Source organism: Cebidichthys violaceus, unplaced genomic scaffold (genome assembly GCF_023349555.1).
Source record: "Cebidichthys violaceus isolate CVI_PGR_0920_01 unplaced genomic scaffold, fCebVio1.0.p SCAF_74, whole genome shotgun sequence".
Taxonomy (NCBI): Eukaryota; Metazoa; Chordata; class Actinopteri; order Perciformes; family Stichaeidae; genus Cebidichthys; species Cebidichthys violaceus.
The window spans coordinates 447,949-466,099 of NW_027176958.1; the positions used below are offsets into that span (position 1 = coordinate 447,949).

The 18,151-nt window shown below is 44.1% G+C and overlaps 1 protein-coding gene across 1 annotated transcript in view; it reads left to right on the forward strand.

Moving 5' to 3' along the window:
• Positions 1-1,039: 1,039 nt before the first annotated feature.
• LOC137892051 (carbohydrate sulfotransferase 15-like) overlaps positions 1,040-18,151 on the forward strand; it is a 31,794-nt gene continuing 14,682 nt past the window's right edge. The window contains exon 1 of the mRNA XM_068736950.1: positions 1,040-1,255. The gene's annotated coding sequence lies outside the window, so the exon portion shown is untranslated. The remainder of the gene's footprint in view (positions 1,256-18,151) is intronic.

Consider the following 18,151-nt stretch of genomic DNA (forward strand, 5'->3'; position numbering starts at 1 on the left):
GTAATAATGTGTTACGGTGTCTTTTGTGTTTTATTTTGTGACTACTAGTGTAGTAGTGGACTTAAAAGAGATCAGTCAACGGTGAGCTTAAAGGGCCAGTTCACACAAATGAGAAAAAAAAGCATATTTTCTTATAGACCATGCAGAGGTGTTTGTCTCATTAACATGTAATGTGTGTCTTGACTCTAATGATGAACTCTGTTAATCATTAGCTTTGGTCTTTTCATGGGATTTGTTGACAACAAGACAATCTAAATAGTAATTAAAGTGACATATATGAAAAAACAGACTATTTTACCCCAAAATGACTCTAAAAAATAACCACTGTCTGTGGAATTAGAGCGGTATTTGTGCTCGTCAAACCTCTCCCTGTGGTACTGGTGGGGTTATATGTGGCTGGGTCTTACTGCATGCGTAACACGTGTATCTTTTAAAAGGATTTAGTACGAACAATTAAGATTTGATCAAGTGCTTTCTACTAATGAAACTGAAGGAGTGAATTAAGCACTCCTTCTGGTTGTGGCTGTTGATTTATTTATCCATCTTTTAATTAGAAGGCGAGTGATACGACACGCAACAAAGCTCCCCGCCTTGGACTCCCACCAGGACTCCCATCGGGACCCCCATCGGGACCCCCACCAGGACTCCCACCAGGACTCCCACCGGGAACGCTCTTTCAATAGCTCTAGAAATGAAATTCTATTCATTTCTATTGTATCAGGGTGAAGTCAGATATCTGAAACCGATATCTAAAAACCTGTGCAAATAAAACCCAAACTATGTGCATGACTGTATAGAATTTAGGATCAGTGAGAAACATATGTATTTTTATATTTGTGTGAAGTGGCCCTTTAAATGTGTCTATTAAAGTCTGGTAGGTTTGGAATCATAGTCCTTATTAAGGGACCCCTGCTCACTCTCCCACCAATAGAGACAGAGACATTAGAGAGAGAGAGAGAGAGAGAGAGAGAGAGAGAGAGAGAGAGACAGACGCTGACTCCCACCGTTCATATCACAGCTCGAGAGAGAGAGAGAGAGAGAGAGAAGCAGGAGGCTGAAGAGAAGGCTGTCACCGCGCGGAGAGTCTACAACTTGTTCACGTGTAACCCCCGCCAGCCGAGGAAAGAAATAAGAATTACACGGATTTACAAATGCCATTAATCCCGTGACCGGTGACCGGAATGGAAATATACGAGCCGGCAATAATGACAAGTCGTTTGATCCGGGTGGTCGCGTGAGCGCTGCAAAACTCATGGTAAGGTTTTTATTTCACACATTTTCTCTGCAATGTTTATCCTCGTGCATTTCGATTATTGTATATATGCTTTTTTTTGGGAAGTTTCTGTTGCGATATACTGTTGTCTTCATCAGCTCCGAGCCGGTACCCGGGTACTTTTTTTTTTGGATCTCGGAAAGCGAGTGCGTGCAGAAATGGAAAAGTTTTTTTTGGGGAGGGGGGGGGGGGATTTGTGTGTGTGTGTGTGTGTGTGTGTGTGTGTGTGTGTGTGTGTGTGTGTGTGTGTGTGTGACCTGTATACAACTGGAGACATCGCCAATATAACGGGCTCCTTTCAGCGGAGAGGCGCCCGCCGCCCCGTAGAGAATGAATGGCTCACTATGTATCCTAATCTAACCCGAGAGTTGACTCCGTTTGCTTCGGTTTGAAAGTGGGAGAAAGAGCTGCTTGCTCGTGGAGTTAACAGCGTGCAGACACTTGCATGTCGTGGAAGAAATGAACTAATTAGGCTGCTGTCGAAATAAATCCAATCCCAGCCTCCATCAGGTCTGCGAGGGGCTGCTTTTTATTCCAAGAATCCCCAGATTCTGTCACGTTTTCTTTCGCGATTGTGCGGGAATATCGTGGCGGCTTCCATTCACGAGACGCGTTCGTTAGGCTCGTCTGTCCGTGAGAGCACAAAAGGATCTCCCGCTGACCAATGAGAGCATGGGGAAGCATCGCGAGGGACGGAATGGTCCTCTCTCTTCTCTCTTTGTCCTATACCTGAGACACCGAAATAGACCACATACCGCCGCGAGGCAACTGGACCTACTGGGAAAATGCTGGCCAAATGGATCAGCATGTGTAAAAAGAGGGAAACAAACAGTCTTTTTAGGTGACTGGTTGCACACAAAGACCTTCTGCGATGCTCTACAGATCATTGGATGTGATGAAGTACAGTGTGTTGAGGATCTGAGGAGCCATCACAGCACCTGCTAATTAAACGTCCCACAGTTCGCGCCGCAACAATCTCTAATTGACTCTTTCAATATAAAACAGGGATCTCTCGCCAGACTCATTTGAAACGCTTCACGAGACATCTCGTGATGCGTCTACAATGCGCCGTTTGCCATATATGGATTCACGCGAGGGTTGAGAAGTTTTTTTTGGGGCTAATGGTGGAGACGTGCCCTCGGGCTGCATCGCATCGCGTTAACCTCCTCCCACTCCCCCCTCATTACTTTTCAAAAGTTGCAAGGAGTTAATGTGCGCAGTGGCACATTGGTTTTTTTTTTAACTACTGTACTGGAGCTTTCAATTACTCACGTTGGAGCTGATTTGCCGGCACATTATAGCCACGAGGGCTTCACACAAGGAAGAGCAAAGCAGATGGGATGTAAAGGCAAAAGTCGTCAAGAGCAGTGGCGCATGGAGCGGTTAATCGATTAGTCTAATTTAAGGGTCTGAGTCATTTATCAAGGGGAATAAAAGGACCTTTAACTGACATTTTTTGACACACTTTTGACATTTTATAGACTAGGCAAGGCGAGTTTTATTTGTGGAGCACATTTCAACAACAAGGCAATTCAAAGTGCTTCACATAAAACCATTAAAAGCATCGAAACAAAAGAAAAGGAGATTTAAAAACAATTAAGAACGTTCATTGAAACATTAAAAACAGTCATTAAAACACTAGAAAGCTCAAAAATAGAACACTAGTTGCAGTGCAGTTTAAGAAATAAACTACAGTAGTGAAATGCAGAAATTGATTAATATCCTTGAATGTGGTTCACTCAAAGGCAGCAGCAAACATAAAAGTCTTCAGTCTGGATCTAAAGGAGCTGAGGGTCTCAGCAGACCTGCAGCTTTCTGGGACTTTGTTCCAGATGTGTGGAGCAGAAGAACCGAACGCTGCTTCTCCATGTTTAGTTCTGACTCTGGGAACAGGAAGTAGACCGGTCCCAGACCACCTTAAGGGGGGTCGGGATGGTTCATAAGGTAGCAGCAGATCAGAGGAGATGATTCAGTGCTTTATAAACCAAACAGCAGGGTTTTAACGTCAAGTCTTTGTTGGACAGGAAGCAAAGACCTCAGAACTGGAGCGATGTGATCCACTTTCTTGGTCTTAGTGAAATGAAAATAGTAATGACTTGCTGCACTAAAGAGCACAAAGCACATATTTCCACAATGAAGAGCGTGCAGCAGTTTGCTTACAAGTTGACACAGTGTCTGTGTGTGGAAAGCTGAGATGTAGGCGTCACCAAATGTGGCGGCGTAATCTCTTCCTCGCTGCTAATTATATATATATATATATATATATATATATATATATATATATATATATATATATATATATATATATATATATATCACGATACAGCGAGTGGGATGGATGATTAGAATGATTTAAACGCCACGACTGGCAGCCACTCCGTTTTTTTGGTTTTCCCATCGCAGATCTCGGTGGAGTGACTGAAGCCCCCTTTTTTTTGACGAATGGCTCCGTCCGAAATAAGTCGAGCTGTAATATTTCCGGCCGATGGCATCTTGATTTAGACGCGGCGTTAACTTCGCTCTGCGTATATGTATATATATATATATATATATACACACACACACACTCGGCTGATGAAGTATTCATTTTAAAAAGAACTCAAAGTAAATAAACGATGAATCACGCTGCCACGCGTTGTCAAATCTGCATGTGAAAACAGGACTTTGTGCGACGTCGTAAATGGAAAAACAGAGATGTGAATGAATAATGGGATGTGTATGCCATAAGTCTTCTATCAATTATGAAAAAGCAAGATGTTAATCTTTTCAACCAGACTTTGATTACGCGTGAATGCGATCGCAGCGGGGGGGAAACGCAGCTTTTAGATTGAATTCTTCCACCGTTGGGTTTCTTTTGAGATTCCAGTGATGCGTCTGTCAGCAATAGACCAGCTGTAGACTAATTATCAACACAGACAAAGAGGGGATGCCTTTGTTATTGGAATCTTCGGATGTCTGTAAAGGGAAGGGAATTCAATTGGAATGGCTGAGGGAACCTTTTGGGAATTCAATTTAAATGGCCTTTTTTTTTTTTTTTTAATAAAAGCCACTTCATCATGCAAACTGAGGGAGAGGGTGGAAGCAAACGTGCACGAGGCTGTTTCCCCCTTTTTCAAAACTCACGGAGGCCATTAAGACAGCGACAGTGATGGAACACATCCTCATGTCGGCACTAATGTAGAACAACAGACTGGATCAGTTTCCGGAGTCCAGAAGATAAAAACAAGTGTTACTTCAAAGCTGTCTTTTTATGTTGTTGTAGTTTTTGCTTCTGGGAATTGTCTGGCAATATTTGACTGTCTTGTTACAGCATCGTGTCTATTGTGCAATTTGCCAAAAAAACACGCACGGGTGAATCTTCGTGCGACGGAGCGGCTTTTATTAGCCGAGACATAAACACAGTTCCTGCGAGTCGTGCTGCCGTCCTGCATTTTACTGCCGCACAGATTTAAACAGGCCGTCGTTCTCGTTTATTCATACAGTTTTAATTTAAAAAAAGGGGGAGGAAATGAGCCTACTTGGAAAATAGATTCATATTTTCTCAAAAGCTCTGGCTGTGTTATGACTAGAAAAGATAGACACTGTGTGTTGCCTGATTTGCTGCCAACTTCCTCTTTGCTCCACTTTGTGTTTTGTGAGAACCCTTGCTGGTCTGGGACATTTTTGTCCCAGAGCCTCAACGCCCCCCCCCCCCCCCAGAACCTCTGACTGGTCCTTTAGATGCCCTGCGATTCTCTCCGTTTTCCCAGTGACTCACACATTCTTGCCCTGCTCTGATAACTCCCAACATCTTTTTTTTTCAGCCCGAGAGCCTGAAGCAGCATTCTGTGTTTCTCAAATGAAGCATTTGACCTCTCTTTGAGGGGTCTTTTATTTCAGTCGCTGCTACAGTAAGGTTGGTGTCAAGTATGCATCGGAGGGGGGGGGCCGCAGTGAGTCCGGTCGACTGGGGCTCCTCTGGGGGCCGCAGGGCACACGGACTGTTCGTATGGACCCTCATCCAATGCAACACTAACACATACCAGGGTCAGCTGACTGTCCTTCAAGTGTGATGTCCTCTAAAAAAGGTTCTTTACTCACCAGGGGCACGACAGCACGCAAATGCAAACTACTCGCCCCGCGAATGTATTTTGCATCAAAAGCTATTCACGCCAGCAGCGATGTGAATTTGCAACCTTAGCAAGACTTTTTCAATAAAAAGGGTTTGAATAGATTCCTGCAAGCAGGGGACCGACTACCGGCTGAACCTATTGACCCGGAGCGGCTTCTGGCAGTCTGACCGGGTGTAAAGCATTCTATAGCCTATAAGCTACTGTAAGCTATTTTACGGTTACGCAGTACATGTCTCGGGCTTTTATTGTGAAAGAGGAGATCAGAAAGGAGCGGATCTGGCATGGAAGGAATAGTTTGGCGTCTTGGTCCGGGTTCCAGAGCCTCTGTTGTTGTTGTTGTTGCACACTATGCTGTACATTTTGAATATGTCCGTTTCCGCACACTCGCCGTGCGAAAGCACAGAAAAATCGACCTTAATCGCCAATCGTTTTATTATAGCAGATAAATCAAAAGCCAAATTTACATAAAGTAAGTGTGTAAAGGCCATTCTGATTTTAAAAACATGCATTCTTAAATCGTACCTCTCTGCAGCGTTGCTGTTCGTGCTCCTCCAATGTGAGCGGTTGCTGCATTGTTGTAAATTTAATATTTGAGGGTTTTTAGACACAAAACAAGCAATTTGCGTTTTTTTTTGGAAATACTGATGAGCATTATTTGAATCGATGGACTAATCAATAAGAACGTAAAAGTTGTGTGCGCCCCCATTAGGGACGTGGCGTTCACGGTTAACCAACTGAACACTGAACGTCCCTCCTCATCAGCATGCAGAATGAGTTTTTGCATCGACACAAACAAACCGACTGTCAAGACGGCGTTTTGTTCGGTGCGTCTATTTTAAAAGTGAAGTCCTGGGCCGCTCAGCAGCCCATCAAAAACACGTCAGCCTCGTAAAGATGCCATCTTTAGCTTCACTCCTGTCACCAGTAACCCTTTGTTGCATAAATGTTTCATAGACAGGCTGCTGCTGCTGCTGCTGCTGCTGCTTTTGCGAGCTCGCGTCTCAGTGACAGCGGGCTCCGGTTTTAGACTGAATGATGATCCGCGGGGGGGGGGGAGAGAGACGGGGGACGGTATCCGGCTGCCTCTCCGAGTGCAGAAGTTGGACTTTTTGAAAAATAATGGCGTATGCCTGGAGACCCGCTTGATGGATGGATCCACCGATGAAGTTACGTTATGTATTCCTGATGAGAGCGGTGGATCGGCGGGCGGGATTTATGCGGCTGCGAAGGAGCAGCCGCTCCAGAAGATGCCGTCTGACTTAAGCAGCGGTCCGAGGGCCTGTTTGTCATTGTGATTGATGAGCTTCCAGTGATTAAGCCAACATGCTGACAGACATTAATCTGCTTTATCTCCTGAATGACTTGCACAGAAGGTTTTTTTTCCTTTTTTTATTGGCTTTAGTAAACAAGGAGGGAGCGTGGAAGCATCTCGCGCCGCCTCAATCTGGTCTTGTCACGTCGACTCTAAAAGGTCTAAACTCTTTAAGAGTCATTATAAGTGGTCTTACTGTCATTGCATGCAGTACTGGAGACGTCTATAAATCAGATGAATCACTTTAAAAATGTCACACATAAGCACCTGCCTATAAATTCAAAAACCCACAGATGCTTTCTGGACACGTTCAGATGCAAATGTGTTTTGTTTCTATGCAAGGTCACGATTAAAATACTGTACGTGAAGCAATAACTGCATAACTGATGTGGGGGGAAAAAAAAGCATGTGACTTTTCTCATGTGTGTGACTTGTTATTGACATATCTGGAGGGCTTTTCTGCACTAACACCAGACACTGCGTGGGACTTTGAGGTGCTGAGTAAGAAGGTAAATCTGGCATCCCAGAGTCGCTGCCAAGTTTTTCGGGGTGTGGGGGGGGGGGGGGGGGTCATTGCTTGTATTAATGACGCATGGGGAACTAAACTGGCTTTTATTTCCCTCACCATCTGTACCCAGTTGTGCTGTGTAGATGGAGTCTGGCGAATGAGAACAGCCCCCTTTTTTCCCCCCCAGCTAGTGGTTTGATTTATGGGACCGTGTGGGGTGAGGATGATATTACTTATGCAGAGAAAATTGTGTTTATAATTATGTAAAAAAAAAAAAAAAAAAAAATTCCCTGTTTGCTAAATACACAACTGGTCTTATCTCTTTATTATTAGCATTAAAAAATGGTGGAAAATAAGAATAGTTAAGCTTAATTGCTTTTGGCTTTTTCCTGAATTTGCTAGTTTTGTTGTTTTAGAGGAGCAGGTTGTGAGGCGCCGTTCCCCAGAGAGGAGCAGGAGCGATGGAGAGGGGGCACGGAGGGAGCGGCGCGAGGTTCACAATAAATACGCCGCTCGGGGGGGTGAAGGGCAATTACTTTAAAACTCTTAGCACCCCAATTGCTGCAATTTGCTTCCACATTCATATTCCCTGCTCGGTCGTAACTCAGTCAAATCTTAACAAACAGACGCGCGAGACTTTTGACAACCTCCAATTAAAAAGTGATGTTCACTCCCATGTGCCCCAAAGGTGTTTCCCCTGCAGCGAGATAATCCAAACTAACGGATGAGGCCGGGATGGATAGACGGTCGGGCGTCAAAAAGTGTAATTTTGAATTCCTACCAACAGTCAAAGTTAGTTTCTTTCAGCCTTCAGACCTTCGTCTTTTCCCCTCATCATAACAGAGCAGTTTTAGTTGATGGCAGGTCAGAAAAACGCTCAAATTGGTTTTGTAACGGCATGTTTAGCTCATAAAAGCTTCTGGTCAAAAAAAAAAGAAAGAAGAAAAATGGGGAGAAAAAGCAAATTAGATGTCGATTACGTACCAAATACCTCAATGAAAGTTGCGATTAAATCAAAAGAAGTAATGAAATTACAGAGAGCATCCAGCTTTCTGTGTTATTGATTTCCAACAGGATTGAGAAACAAACAAAAAAAATCTATATTTACGCCTCCCTTTGATCATGGATGCTGTCATGTGTTTCCGTGGAATCCCTTAGGTTAGCAGGAGGACCCAGTATTAGTAGTTGTGTGCGTGTGTGTGTGTGTTTGTGGACAGTATCTGTCTTCCAGATGTCCCTCTAATGGGCCTCAACACAGACCTGTTGGGACTCCAACAATACACAGCGGCGGGGAGAGATTCATTCTACAATTACCTTCGTGCAACTCCTTTTAACTGAGCTACCGTGAGACATTTCTCACTACACTGTGCGTTTAAAACATTTTAGTTGTTTTTTTTAACGACGTACAAACCATTGAGATCGTTCCCGATAACGTCACGGCATCACTGAACCGCAGAGAAGCTACGTTTCTATCTACTCCATCTTTCCCCCCCCCCCCCCCCCCGAGCAGCTGAACGTATAGTTTGGTCGATGACTGTAAGCGCATGCAGCAGCAGCAAATTCAACCGCAGCAAGAGCTGACGTATTAACTAGCTCAGACTGGTAAACAAAAAGAAGAAAAAAGAAAAACTTGCATGCACTTGCCACCAAGCTGCACGTATGTCTGAGATCAAAAGGTCAACATCGAGTTCCGTTTACCGGACAGCCTCGAAATGTCCAGCAGAAGCGTCAGACGCACCTGCGAGGGGCTGTTTGCATTTTTTTTTTTTTTTTTTTCCAGGCCTTTTTTTTTTTTGGGGCAGTGAGGAGACACACTCTGACCCCGGGGCCCCGGGGGTCACAGGGAATGTGTACGAATGCTATTTTCCATCGCTGCAGCTATCATTTTGCGGGATTATCCCTGCCAAGTTCATTTAAAACTGGAGTTTTTATATCGTGCGCAGGCAGCTGCTGCCGGTGTCAACCTTTGGCAAACCGGAGAATATATATATATTTTTTTTTACACTTCGCAAGATGGATGCGCTGTTGTAGTAAGAACATCTATCACCCTCCCTCCATTTATCAGGATGTGGCCAAGCAGGTAGAGTTGTGATTAAACATTTTTTTTTTCCTTGCTATACAATCTACTTCCAGAGCATACTGAACAGAGCAGATGCATTATTGTGATTTATGCTAAACCTCACACACACACACACACACACACACACACACACACACACACACACACACACACACACACACACACACACACACACACACACACACACACACACACACACAGCGCGAGGGATCCTTCTGTGAGAGAGGCGGAACATATTGGCCACCCTTAAAAATGAAGATGCCTTTCGATTAATCCTCCGTATTAAAGAGGAGACCTCTTTATGCGCACCCTTAATTTGGAGTATTAACCTGCCTTGCCTGTCCGTTAAGCCCGGTGAATTTGTCCAAGCCTTCATTACTGTGGAGTCGCATGTATAATGTAGCAGGGAGATAAAAGCACAGCGACTTAGAAGTTGGAAATCCACAGGCCGAGTTGATATTATGGATCCACCGGGATGCCCCCCCCCCCCCATCCCCAGTAGCCTCCCTAAAACTGTTTTGCAGCAGGCCCACTCCCCGAGCGGCGGAGCGGTTAAGACAGCCGACTCAGTAACGGCCTACGTTTTGTTAATTCACACGTTTTCTTGGCAGTCATAGGCTAACACTCAATCCGTGCACATATCCCATATCTGGCAGGAGGCTCGGCGCGGCTGAGAGATGAAAACCAACTAAGTGTGAAAACGCTACAGCACAAGGATTACTACAGGTTTCCTGCAGAACCTTCGAGGAAGCAGGGAATTAAGAGGAAAAACAGGAAGGTGCTCTTCTTTTCCAGTCGCATAGATCCGTGTTGTATCTTACAAAAAAAAAAAAAAAAAGGCGAATATCTGCGATGGCGTCGGAGTTACTCGTGGAATCCTCACAGCGTTGGGATTTAACAAAGATTGCGGGGGTTTTTTTTGGGGGGGGGTTTTTGGGAGATACTCCCAAGTTTTTCCTCCGGTTTTAGTCGCGAGTAAACACATTTATTTGATGTTGAGAAAAAGCGGAGGCACGGCTCGACTGGAACGAAAGTTTCAGCTCAAGCCTCATTTGATTCACCAAAATGTGCTCCTCTCAGTTACTTGGCCGCCCAGCGCTTAGTGGCTTTATACGAGTCCAGTACTAAAATATATCTGTCCACTGGGAGCAATGAATTACAAACAACATGAAGCGCCCCAAGTGTCCCCTTCAGTCTGATTCATGAAAGGAACATTAGTCAATGATAAAACGAAGGACTAACCACACCTCTACAGATTACAAATTCACCGCACAACCGCCGTGTTAACCTCGAGCGTCACGTGCAATAGTCCCTCGTACTTCAGAGCGCTTCATATAATCAACACTGGTGAATGCTAACAAGCTGCAAACTGATTGCTAATTAGCCTTAAGTGTGATAGGTTTAAAACAATTACATTATGATTTAATTGAATTTCCCCCAAGCCAGGAGCCGACCTGAATGATAAGTCACCACCGGGGATAACGACAGCACCGTCAGGTGGAAACCCTCTCTGATTACTTTCATTTCTCCATGTAATGGATCATCTTCCTCTTTGTGTTGAGAAACCAGAATCAGAAGAAGTCAAAACTGCATTTGCCTTTGAGCTAAGAACAAGTTTTCCACAAGTTTCTTAATGTGTTCAACAGCGGTTTCCAAGCTGGGGGGGGTCAGATAAATCTAAGGGGTTGCAAAATGGAAACAGAATAGACAATATATATATATTTTCCCAGGATCAGTCACTCATGTTTGATGTTCTTGTCCTCGGCTTCCGTTGGGAACACATTGAATCTATTGTTTCCAATTTCTCCACTTTATTGCTCTCTCATGATAGCCCCCCCGAGTTTGCCGAAGTACATACTTTTATTTAGATGTCGCACAGATGCGCCGTAAAGGCATATTTTAGTGGCGGTTTACCAACTTTAAGTGCAGCGCGATGATTCCAGAGCACAGAATAGTGTTCACAGATGTGTCCTACAAAATGTCAATGAATGTCAACGGGCAACAACATGTGGATGAGAAAAAAAACTACCCTATAACTGCAGCATTGTTTCTAATGGTAAATATAGCCTTGAACGTCCTAGCCACAACATTTTTTTTCTTCTTTTTATACAAGTGTTTACGGTTTTTATCCCTTAAATTTTCTGTAAGCCGATTTGGATCTTTGCCATTTATGCTGCGCTGTGGGTTCAGAAGGCATTCCACTGGAAAGAGTAAACATTCCCATTGGATTAATTACCAACTGCTTCCCCCCCCCCCCCCAAGCTCTGTCTGCTTCTTGTCAAAAAAGGGAAGATTAACAGTCGATTGAACTTTGGTCCACATGTTAGAGAGACTGCCTGTCAGGTCTCATAAAGAGAGCGAGGAGGCGAGCAGCTGCAGGTGTTGCCAGAGAGTCGAACAAATGGAAAAGGTGCTCGTCCGAAAGGAAGACGTCGGATCCGGTAAAGGGACAAAGTCTAGCATCAATCGTCTCGCCTCGATTATTCTTTCAATCAGGAATTGGACACTTTCATTTGTTGGTTGGACTGTTTTGTGGGAAGCTTTTTTTTTTTTGCCACCTTTCTAGGAAAACAGTTTCGATGGCGAGTTGTTGGTGGCGCTCGATATAAATGTTTCAAGCTGCCACCCACATTATTGGCGGTTTAAAAACACGAAAAAAATGGACCTTAAGGGATGTGTAACCGATTGGCAACGAATTTCACAAATCTCCAAAAAAAACAAAAAAAAAAACAGTCCTCCCACGCAACACCGAGCGCCCAAGAATCCGTTTCACGACTTCTCACTCACTTTGCTCCCCCCCCACACACACACACACACAACTTACTCACAACAAGTTTCCTCTGTCAGTCAGCATTATTTAACTCCGTCTCTCCTAAGTCTTCCATCTCAACCCACATCGCAAAATCTGTCAGCGATACAGATTAATATTTTACAAGACAAAAAAAAAAAAAAACATCTGACCACTGACACAGAAAGCTAGACAAAAGATGAAAAAGTAGAAACTCAATTAAAGCGACTGGAGGATCACTGAAAAAGATCTTCTACAAAAAATAGATCTCCAACCGTAGCCGGAGAAATATGGAAATACACACTAGGATGTCTCCGGAGTTATTTGAATTCATCGGAGTATACATTTTTCTGAAGTTAGATAATAAGTTACAGACACATCACATCCAAGTCGGTCCTGATACATTATTCATTGGAAGCTGCTGTGCGAACGCAGCACTGCTTTACATATGCCCCTCAAACTCCAAGCTCACACGAGAAATCCCCGATTGTTTGTTGCGTTGGAAGTGCAGTTCTCCCATCAAAAATACAATTGTTTATTCATAACGTGACGTAAAAGTAGGCTTCCATCCCAGATAAGACACATGACCTTTCACCTTTCCTCTAATCTCCACTATCAGCATTTTTAAGTCCTCAATTCAGCATCAGTGTAAGTGTTCCATGTAGAGACCAGAGCACCCCAATGCGCTTCCTAACGTATCCATTTCCGCAATCAATAATTTAAGTAGCGGCCATTGTTTTCCGCGCTCTTTTTAATGACACCATCATAAGCACTCATCCACCTTTAGAAGGAGCCCATGGCTGTGGGATGGAGGCTGCCAGTGAAATTTAAGATAATGAATAAAAGATAAAAGACGAAGGAAAGTGCTGAAGTGGGACTCCAGCCTGAGCTCTTGAGATCCCAGCTGAGCATCGGTTATGAATCCGGGGCAGAGGGCACATTTCTCGCCACCCTCCGCAGCAGCGAAAGCGTCCAAAGGCTGTGTTGATAATTTGACCCGGCGGCTCCTCGGTCGGGTCACGGTCAGGTCCTCTGGTCTCCTGGGGGGGGGTGGGGGGGGGGGGCGCCTGCTGCCAGACTTCCTGGAGATTAAATTCTTGATCTTTGGTCAACAGTGTGTGTGATCTGACGGAATGTGATGGATGACTTCTCCCCGGGTAACGTGACGAACGAAGCCACGGTGAATATCTGCTCTTTCGTGCTCGGGTTGCTGGTTGTGATTTACATGATGGGATGGGGCTGCAGCCCCTCGGGGGGGGGGGGGGGGGGCTGCAGAAGGAAGTGGCATATTTGACAGGTCACAGGGGCTCCCGCTCGCTCCATTATCAGTGGGCTTCGTGGTTCATCGTAGCCCAGCGCAATCCTATTTCCAGATGTTTTCTCTTGTACTCCCAAGCTATTGTGAGGAGTAATTTCACGCTTCAGCAGCTTGTTTTGGTTCTTGCTTCATTTACTCGCACAAACGATGCCTTTTTCCAATTGATTTAAATAGTAAACTAGATAAGGCTCGTCGTTTTCCATTTGTATCATGCATTTATGACAAGTATTTATTTTGACGATTGAAATGAGATTTAAAAAAAAAAAAAAAAAAAAAACAATAACACAAAAACCTGGGGTGAAAATCCAAACACACACAGAGTTTAACCATTTCTTGTTCGCTCTGGCTGCATCGTCAGCTGACCATTTGCAACATCAGTTGAAGCATTTTTTTGAGATTTCAACTCATTTACTGTGAAGTTCAGTGATTCATATTTCCTTGCAGCAGGAAACATAACTCTTGCTCGTGTTGGAGACATGAACACTTAGTATGATATCATTTTTTGGGGGATTAAAACCAAATCAAACCCCAGTTTTGATACCATTTACATCTCTAGTCGTTACTTTTTTTTCGTGGTTGTGGCGGAGTCTGCCAATCCCGTGCTGCATTCAGATTGCCTTTACAAAGGATTCACAGGAAATGTACACGCATGTAATCCTGTTGTTTCATTTTATAACAACCTCACTGTTAACTGCCCACGTCCTTTACCAAGATTATTTACCAATAATAACACATAACACCTATCCACAGTTTACGAAGAGAGCTTTTGTCCCTTTAAGATCCCCCCCCCCCGCTAAAATAAAATAGCCTTGACACTGGAGGAGGCGTCCGCGTCATCAGCAGCTATTCATCACCAGGCCCAATTTAACCAATCATCACAAGATTGCCTCAGCGTCACATGTCGAGCTCGGTCCCACGGCTACGCCACCCTTGCAGCGGCCTCATGCTGAACTTTAATTATTGTGAGTGGCCTGGTTGAGAAAAAAAAAAAAAAAAAAAACATCTTCCTCCAGCTGACACAGCGGTTGACACCCTCTTTGTTCTTCCTTCCTTCCGATCACGGTCTCGACCCCCCACCACCCCCCACCCCTGACTGTACTTCCTGTGTTTTTGGTGGACGTCAACCAAAATCCACTTCCCGTCTTTTCGGGAAAATGTCAAGAGGTCACGGCAGAGAGGATGAGCAGATTGTTTCTCAGAAGAGATTACGGCCCTTCAGCTAGTATCGGCTTTCACAGTCGGCTCATTAGCTCTTTGTGTAGAACTGATGTTCTGCTTACAGTCTGAAGTCATTAGCTGTTTACTCCATTCTTCAGTTTGTTTGGGGTTTTTTTTGTTGCATGTTTGCTCTGGAGGATCTGTAAGTGGTCATAAAGGGGTGGAAACAGCTTCGCAGACAAGCTTGTTCCTGAATGACAAAGCGCTTCTCCGGCATCACGGCGGACGGTTGGAATCAGCCTGTGAGAGGAGAGGACCCCGCGGACAGAATGTGCTATTCTGTTCTCAAGGTCTCCCAAGTCTTTTCATCACGGGGAGGCTCTCAGTCCCCCCCCCCCCCCCCTTCAGCTTGTGCTCATGTTTATATTCCTCCACACATCGACTGTAGCTGTCTCGCTTTTGTCGTCTCTGTTCTCTGGCTTCTGCGGTCGTGAAAAGGCAAGCGAGGATTGCGGGTTGTTTTGTTTACGCCACGCGCATTTCACTTGAATTAATCAGGTTTTGTTTTTTTTCTTCCTGCTGTCATACAGACATAGAGTCCGTCGGGAAAAATGTTCATGTTTCATGTATAAGGGAAGAAGCAACACTGCGGACGCTCACTTTGCACACCTGCACAACGTGTCGGGGATAGCCGCTCAATTTTTGTAAAAAAAAAAAAAAAAAAAGACGCTATATTGCCCCCCAGAAATAATTGCGATAAACATTGTAGATGTAGGGAAAAGGCTGGCGTTTTATTCGGTCGTCACGCTGGCTAAAATGATCGCCAACTTTCTCATGTAAACAAGCAAGCGTGCAAATATCCCGCTCAGCAAAACTGATCCAAGGCCAGATAACTTACGAGTCAATAAGGTAAAAAAAAAATAATTGAGGTCGTGTCCATATATCGCACGATAAATCTTCAAAGTGATTGAGGTCGTGTCTATAATGTCGTATGATAAGTCAATATAGTGATACTTTAACAGGCCCGTCAGTCGGTACATCAGCGCTGTGCATCTACAGAGTCTCCATGTCTTCACTCTTTGTCCGACTACTTCCTGATTTCCTCCACCATCCACGTATCTCCGATTTAATTTGCGATTATAAATTGGGTATCCGGCGATCCATTTGTCCTTAATTAACCATTTTTCGATAGCTCTCCGTTGTAATATGGATCAGGCGCGCTTGAGCTTAAACCTCAAATAGCTCTTGCTTCAAAGTCTTCAACCTCCCAGCTGCCTGTTGCTCCTGCAGAGGAGTGAAGTTTATGTTAACATCTAAGAACGATAAAATATACTCGGCACACGTGTCCCGCCCTCAGAGGACCAGAAGACACGTCGGGGGTGGGGAAATTGAGAGTTTCCTGCACCGTTTTTTCAAAGAGAAAACATCCGAGTTCCACTGTAAATGGGTTAGCATTATACCCGATGAAAGCGATCCTTTTAATCTTCTCCTGCAGTCGAAGATGAAGACAAACAACACGGGAGAGGTCTGTGGGGATAACTAAGAGATGTTAACAATATTCTGCGATATGGAGCAGTAGCTGCTTGGTCCGAGTGAGCTGGTGCTTCGCTTTGAATCCAAACAAAACAATAAAAAAAGGGGTATTTCAGATGACCCATCAGAAATACCAGCGAGACCTAAGAAGTAGGACAGTGTGCTCCTCCACTGAGACTGCTTCTCCAGCCAGGAGCAGAACGATCACGCGTCGCCGTGGTTTGAGGAATGAATGATTTAAGAGCTGCTTTTGTCATTCCTATTGTCTGAGAGCATTTACCGTCCAATGGAATGTGACCACTAGTCACGGGCAGAATAGGAAAAAAGGTAGAAGAATAGTCTGGTATAGTTTTCATACCCTCGTTTACCAATTTTGTCTCCCCAATCAATGCCGAAGAAAGCAAATTGTCACATCCACAGCGTGAGAAAAAAAGCTGTAATAGAACCAGTTTGAAATTTTGATTTGCTACAACAGATGGATTAACAACAAAAGATTTTTTTTTTTTTTTTTGAAAAGGTACAATAAAAAGACAATCTGTCCATCTCCATCGCTTTTTTGTTGTTGTTGTTGTGACAAATAATCAATCTGACAGCAATAAACACAAAGAGAGGAATTGTTCAGCGGTGAAGAAAAGGTACACAAGAGAACGGCAATTAGCTGCCGGTGTGGGAGACCGGTTTGGTTTCTCCAGACCCGGAGACGGACAGACGGCAGATTTTTTTTTAAAAACAAATCTGCCTGATTGCCCGTTTCACTGATCCATCTCTGAATGACAGGCGGAGACAGCGCAGAGAGGTCCCCCCCCCCCACCCCACCCCCCTGATGAGTTATTAAGGCCGTGGCAATTCCATTTGCGCCACACTGTGAGGGCGGTATCAGCGCAGCGGGCAGGCCATTACCACCGACTCGCCACAGCCTTTGAAGTTAATTACAATCATTATGAATTTTGAGTTATCTGCGTGGTCAATGCCTTTGATCTTTGCAGTCGGATGACATTTACTTGCAACTTTCTGACTTGCAGACTCCCTGAGTCAGTGATGTTCTTTCGCCACACAGTTGCTAATAAGGCATGCTTTATAATTTATGGTATAATAGGTTTTTATTTGATAGTAAATCATTCATTAAGGCTTAATAGTTCAGTGATAAGTCAGTAATAACAGCTTTTGTGCCGCAGGATTGCGAACAACAATAATAACCGTTAATTATATATTATTCTAATCTTAATTGCCAAACCTTTACAGGTTTCTTTTCTAACACACAGATGCCGAAGAGATCTTAACCCGTTTTTCTTTTTATAGTTTTAAACACAACAAAAATAAACGTATCAGTCAACAAAGACAAACCCAATGCTGTAGGCTCCTGGCTATTGGGCAGCTAGCGAATAAGCTTCCAGCTGATCTGCTGCTGAACTGAATCAACTTTCAACTCCAACAGTGACGTCCCATGAGGAGCTTCTCCCGCTCTCTTGTAAAGCTGTAAAGCCCCTCATGAAGACAGATTAGTTCACAACCAATGAAGACATTCAAATACCATTCATGAGGTTGTTTTTTGTCCTCGTAGATAAATTAACTGCATAGGTTGCTGTTAGGCTACTTTATACATGCTATCCCTCCATACTCAACATGGTACAGTCTGAGATCCCTCTTCTATGAAGACCATTGGATGCGCTCACTTCATGCCCAGTTTGGACCCATGACCAGCAGGTTTTATGTTGCACATGACCAATTCATTAGTTTGAATTGAATATATTAATAAATCGATGTGAATGATGACAGTATGCATACTGAAATTGCCCCAAATTACATTGAACTGTTGCAGGTTTTGCAAGTTAGCATGCTAATAAATACTATAATATCAATAAAGCCGTAACATACCACTTACTTACAATGAAGCGTTATTAGAAATAGCAACAACGTTCTCTTACAAGCCGTGGTCAGAGGCGCTAAATCACGTTAGAGGGGCAGAAATGCTTTTTTTTTTTAAACTATTATTTAACGGTTTGGCAGCAGAAAAAAAAAAAGGTAGATGATGCAACCGTGTGTCCTCTTTGTCCGCCGCCCTTCAGCCA